Source organism: Heterodontus francisci, unplaced genomic scaffold (assembly GCF_036365525.1).
Source record: "Heterodontus francisci isolate sHetFra1 unplaced genomic scaffold, sHetFra1.hap1 HAP1_SCAFFOLD_198, whole genome shotgun sequence".
NCBI lineage: Eukaryota > Metazoa > Chordata > Chondrichthyes > Heterodontiformes > Heterodontidae > Heterodontus > Heterodontus francisci.
Genome location: NW_027141550.1, coordinates 653,273 through 659,272, shown reverse-complemented (window position 1 = coordinate 659,272; position 6,000 = coordinate 653,273).

Here is a 6,000-nt window from a genome sequence, read left to right as displayed (position 1 = left end):
GTCAGTGTGTGTCTGTGTTACTTCGTGTCAGTGTATGTCTTTGTCACTGTGTATCAATGTTTCTCTGTATTACTGGGTGTCAGTGTGTGCTTGTTTGTGTTACTGGGTGTCAGTGACACTAGGTGTCAGTATTTAGTTTAGTTTAGAGATACAGCACTTAAACAGGCCCTTCGGCCCATCGAGTCTGTGCCGACCATCAACCACCCATTTATACTAATCCTACACTAATCCCGTATTCCTATCACATCCCCACCTGTCCCTATATATTTTCCTGCCACCTACCTATACTAGGGGCAATTTATGATGGCCAATTAACCTATCAACCTTCAAGTCTTTGGCATGAGGTAGGAAACCGGAGCTCCCAGAGGAAACCCACGCAGACACAGGGAGAACTTGCAAACTCCGCACAGGCAGTACCCAGAATCGAACCCGGGTCCCTGGAGCTGTGAGGCTGCGGTGCTAACCACAGCGCCGATGTGCCCCCCCCCCCCCCTCAGTGTGTGCCTGTGTTACTGGGTATCAGTGCATGTCTTTGTTACTTGGTGTAAGTGTGTGTCTTTGTTACTTGGTGTCCGTGTGTGCCTGTGTTACTGGGTAGCAGTGTATGTCTTTGTTACTTGGTGTCAGTGCGTTTGTTTGTGTTACTGGGTGTCAGTGTGTGTCTGTGTTACTTGGTGGAAGTGTGTGTCTTTGTTACTTGGTGTCCGTGTGTGCCTGTGTTACTGGGTAGCAGTGTATGTCTTTGTTACTTGGTGTCACTGCATGTCTGTGTTACTTGGTGTAAGTGTGTGTCTTGGTTACTTGGTGTCCGTGTGTGTCTGTGTTACTGGGTGTCAGTGTATGTCTTTGTTACTGGGTGTCAGTGTATGTCTTTGTTACTTGGTGTATGTGTGTGTCTGTGTTACTGGGTATCAGTGTCTGTCTTTGTTATTTGGTGTAAGTGTGTGTCTGTGTTACTGGGTATCAGTGTATGTCTTTGTTACTTGGTGTGAGTGTATGTCTGTGTTACTTGGTGTAAGTGTGTGTCTGTGTAACTGGGTATCAGTGTATGTCTTTGTGACTGTTGTTAGTGTGTGTCTTTGTTACTGGGTACCAGGGTATGTCTTTGTTACTTGGTGTCAGTGTATGTCTGTGTTACTTTGTGTAAGTGTGTGTCTGTGTTACTGGGTATCAGTGTATGTCTTTGTGACTTGGTGTCAGTGTATGTCTTTGTTACTGGGTGTCAGTGTGTGTCTTTGTGACTTGGTGTCAGTGTATTTCTTTGTTACTTGGTGTAAGTGTGTGTCTTTGTTACTGGGTATCTGTGTATGTCTTTGTTACTTGGTGTCAGTGAATGTCTTTGTTCCTTGGTGTAAGTGTGTGTCTGTGTTACTGGGTATCAGTGTATGTCTTTGTGACTTGGTATCAGTGTATGTCTTTGTTACTGGGTGTCAGTGTGTGTCTGTGTTACTTCGTGTCAGTGTATGTCTTTGTTACTGTGGATCAGTGTTTCTCTGTGTTACTGGGTGTCAGTGTGTGTTTGTTTGTGTTACTGGGTGTCAGTGACACTACGTGTCAGCATTTAGTTTAGTTTAGAGATACAGCACTTAAACAGGCCCTTCGGCCCACCGAGTCTGTGCCGACCATCAACCACCCATTTATACTAATCCTACACTAATCCCGTATTCCTATCACATCCCCACCTGTCCCTATATATTTCCCTACCACCTACCTATACTAGGGGCAATTTATGATGACCAATTAACCAATCAACCTGAAAGTCTTTGGCATGTGGGAGGAAACTGGAGCACCCGGAGGAAACCCACGCAGTCACAGGGAGAACTTGCAAACTCCGCACAGGAAGTACCCAGAATAGAACACAGGTCCCTGGAGCTGTGAGCCTGCGGTGCAAACCACTGCGCCAATGTGCCCCCCTCCCCCAGTGTGTGCCTGTGGTACTGGATATCAATGTCGGTCTGTGTTACTTGGTGTCAGTGTGTTTGTTTGTGTTACTGGGTGTCAGTGTGTGTCTGTGTTACTTGGTGGAAGTGTGTGTCTTTGTTACTTGGTGTCCGTGTGTGTCTGTGTTACTGGGTAGCAGTGTCTGTCTTTGTTACTTGGTGGAAGTGTGTGTCTGTGTTACTGGGTATCAGTGCATGTCTTTGTTACTTGGTGTCAGTGTATGTCTGTGTTACTTGGTGTCAGGTGTATTTCTTTGTGACTTTGTATCAGTGTTTTTCTGTGTTACTGGGTGTCTGTGTGTTTGTTTGTGTTACTGGGTGTCAGTGACACTAGATGTCAGTATTTAGGTTAGTTTAGAGATACAGCACTTAAACAGGCCCTTCGGCCCACCGAGTCTGTGCCGACCATCAACCACCCATTTATACTAATCCTACACTAATCCCGTATTCCTATCACATCCCCACCTGTCCCTATATATTTCCCTACCACCTATCTATAGTAGGGGCAATTTATGATGGCCAATTAACCTATCAACCTGCAAGTCTTTGGCATGTGGGAGGAAACCGGAGCACCCGGAGAAAACACACGCAGACACAGGGAGAACTTGCAAACTCCGCACAGGCAGTACCCAGAATAGAACGCGGTTCCCTGGAGCTGTGAGGCTGCGGTGCTAACCACTGCGCCAATGTGCCCCACCCCAGTGTCTGCCTGTGTTACTGGGTATCAGTCTATGTCTGTGTTACTTGGTGTCAGTGTGTTTGTTTGTGTTACTGCGTGTCAGTGTGTTTCTGTGTTGCTTGGTGGAAGTGTGTGTCTTTGTTACTTGGTGTCAGTGTATGTCTTTGTTACTGTGTATCAGTGTTTCTCTGTCTTACTGGGTGTCAGTGTGTGTTTGTTTGTGTTACTGGGTGTCAGTGACACTAGGAGTCAGTATTTAGTTTAGTTTAGAGATACATCACTTAAACAGGCCCTTTGGCCCACCGAGTCTGTGCCTACCATCAACCACCCATTTATAATAATCCGACAGTAATCCCGTATTCCTATCACATCCCCACCTGTCCCTATATTTTTCCCTACCACCTACCTATACTAGGGGCAATTTATGATGGCCAATTAACCTATCTACCTGCTAGTCTTTGGCATGTGGGAGGAAACCGGAGCACCCGGAGGAAACCCACGCAGACACAGGGAGAACTTGCAAACTCCGCACAGGCAGTACCCAGAATAGAACCCGGGTTCCAGGAGCTGTGAGGCTGCGAATCTAACCACTGCGCCAATGTGCCACCCCCCCACCCCACCCAGTGTGTGCCTGTGTTACTGGATATCAGTGTATGTCTGTGTTACTTGGTGTCAGTGTGTTTGTTTGTGTTACTGGGTGTCAGTGTGTGTCTTTGTTACTGGGTGTCCGTGTGTGTCTGTGTTACTGGGAAGCAGTGTCTGTCTTTGTTACTTGGTGTAAGGGTGTGTCTGTGTTACTGGGTATCAGTGCATGTCTTTGTTACTTGGTGTCAGTGTATGTCTGTGTTACTTGGTGTAAGTGTGTGTCTATGTTTCTGGGTATCAGTGTATTTCTTTGTGACTTGGTGTCAGTGTATGTCTTTGGTACTGGGTGTCAGTGTGTGTCTTTGTGACTTGGTGTCAGTGTATGTCTTTGTGACCTGGTGTCAGTATATGTCAAAATACTTGGTGTAAGTGTATGTCTTTGTTACTTGGTGTAATTGTCTGTCTTTGTTACTTGGTGTCAGTGTATGTCTGTGTTACTTGGTGTAAGTGTGTGTCTTTGTTACTTGATGTAAGTGTATGTCTTTGTTACTTGGTGTCAGTGTATGTCTTTGTTACTGTGTATCAGTGTTTCTCTGTCTTACTGGGTGTCAGTGTGTGTTTGTTTGTGTTACTGGGTGTCAGTGACACTAGGAGTCAGTATTTAGTTTAGTTTAGAGATACAGCACTTAAACAGGCCCTTTGGCCCACCGAGTCTGTGCCTACCATCAACCACCCATTTATACTAATCCTACAGTAATCCCGTATTCCTATCACATCCCCACCTGTCCCTATATTTTTCCCTACCACCTCCCTATACTAGGGGCAATTTATGATGGCCAATTAACCTATCAACCTGCTAGTCTTTGGCATGTGGGAGGAAACCGGAGCACCCGGAGGAAACCCACGCAGACACAGGGAGAACTTTCAAACTCCGCAGATGCAGTACCCAGAATAGAACCCGGGTTCCAGGAGCTGTGTGGCTGCGGTGCTAACCACTGAGCCAATGTGCCACACCCCCCCGCCCCCCCCAGTGTGTGCCTGTGTTACTGGGTATCAGTGTATGTCTGTGTTACTTGGTGTCAGTGTGTTTGTTTGTGTTACTGGGTGTCAGTGTGTGTCTTTGTTACTGGGTGTCCGTGTGTGTCTGCGTTACTGGGTAGCAGTGTATGTCTTTGTTACTTGGTGTAAGGGTGTGTCTGTGTTACTGGGTATCAGTGCATGTCTTTGTTACTTGGTGTCAGTGTATGTCTGTGTTACTTGGTGTAAGTGTGTGTCTATGTTACTGGGTATCAGTGTATTTCTTTGTGACTTGGTGTCAGTGTATGTCTTTGGTACTGGGTGTCAGTGTATGTCTTTGTGACTTGGTGTCAGTGTATGTCTTTGTGACCTGGTGTCAGTGTATGTCAAAATACTTGGTGTAAGTGTATGTCATTGTTACTTGGTGTCAGTGTATGTCTGTGTAACTTGGTGTAAGTGTGTGTCCTGGTTACTTGATGTAAGTGTATGTCTTTGTTACTTGGTGTCAGTGTATGACTTTGTTACTTGGTGTCAGTGTGTGTCTGTGTTACTGGTTATCAGTGTATGTCTTTGTTACCTGGTGTAAGTGTGTGTCTTTGTTACTGGGTGTCAGTGTGCGTCTGTGTTACTTGCTGTCAGTGTATGTCTTTGTTACTGTTTATCAGTGTTTCTCTGTGTTACTGGGTGTCAGTGTGTGGGTATCAGTGTATGTCTTTGTGACTTGGTGTAAGTGTGTGTCTGTGTTACTGGGTATCAGTGTATGTCTTTCTTACTTGGTGTCAGTGTATTTCTTTGTTACTGGGTATCAGTGTCTGTCTTTGTTACTGGGTGTCAGTGTATGTCTTTGTGACTTGGTTTAAGGGTGTGTCTGTGTTTCTGGGTATCAGTGTCTGTCTTTGTTACTTGGTGTAAGTGTGTGTCTGTGTTACTGGGTCTCAGTGTATGTCTATGTTACTTGGTGTCAGTCTATGTCATTCTGACTTGGTGTCAGTGTATGTCTTTGTTACTGGGTGTCAGTGTGTGTCTGTGTTACTGGGTATCAGTGTATGTCTTTGTTACTTGGTGTCAGTGTGTGTCTGTGTTACTGGGTATTAGTGCATGTCTATGTTACTTGGTGTCAGTCTATGTCTTTGTTACTTGGTGTCAGTGTATGTCTTTGTTACTGGGTGTCAGTGCGTGTCTGTGTTACTGGGTCTCAGTGTATGTCTTTGTTACAGGGTGTCAGTGCGTGTCTGTGTTGCTGGGTATCAATGTATGTCATTGTTACTGGGTATCTATGTATGTCTTTGCTACTTGGTGTCAGTGTATGTCTTTGTTACTTGGTGTCAGCGTATGTCTGTGTTACTTGGTGTAAGTGTATGTCTTGGTTACTGGGTATCTTTGTATGTCTTTGTTACTTGGTGTAAGTGTGTGTCTGTGTTACTGGGTATCAGTGTATGCCTTTGTTACTTGATGTCTGTGTGTGTCTGTGTTACTTGGTGTAAGTGTGTGTCAGTGTAACTGGGTATCAGGGTATGTCTTTGTTAGTTGGTGTAAGTGTGTGTCTGTGTTCCTGGGTATCAGTGTATGTCTTTGTTACTTGGTGTCAGTGTAAGTCTTTTTTACTTGGTGTAAGTGTATGTCTTTGTTACTTGGTGTCAGTGTATGTCCCTGTTACTTGGTGTAAGTGTATGTCTTTTTACTTGGTGTCAGTGTGTGTCTGTGTTACTTAGTGTAAGTGTGTGTCAGTGTAACTGGGTAGCAGTGTATGTCTTTGTTAGTTGGTGTAAGTGTGTGTCT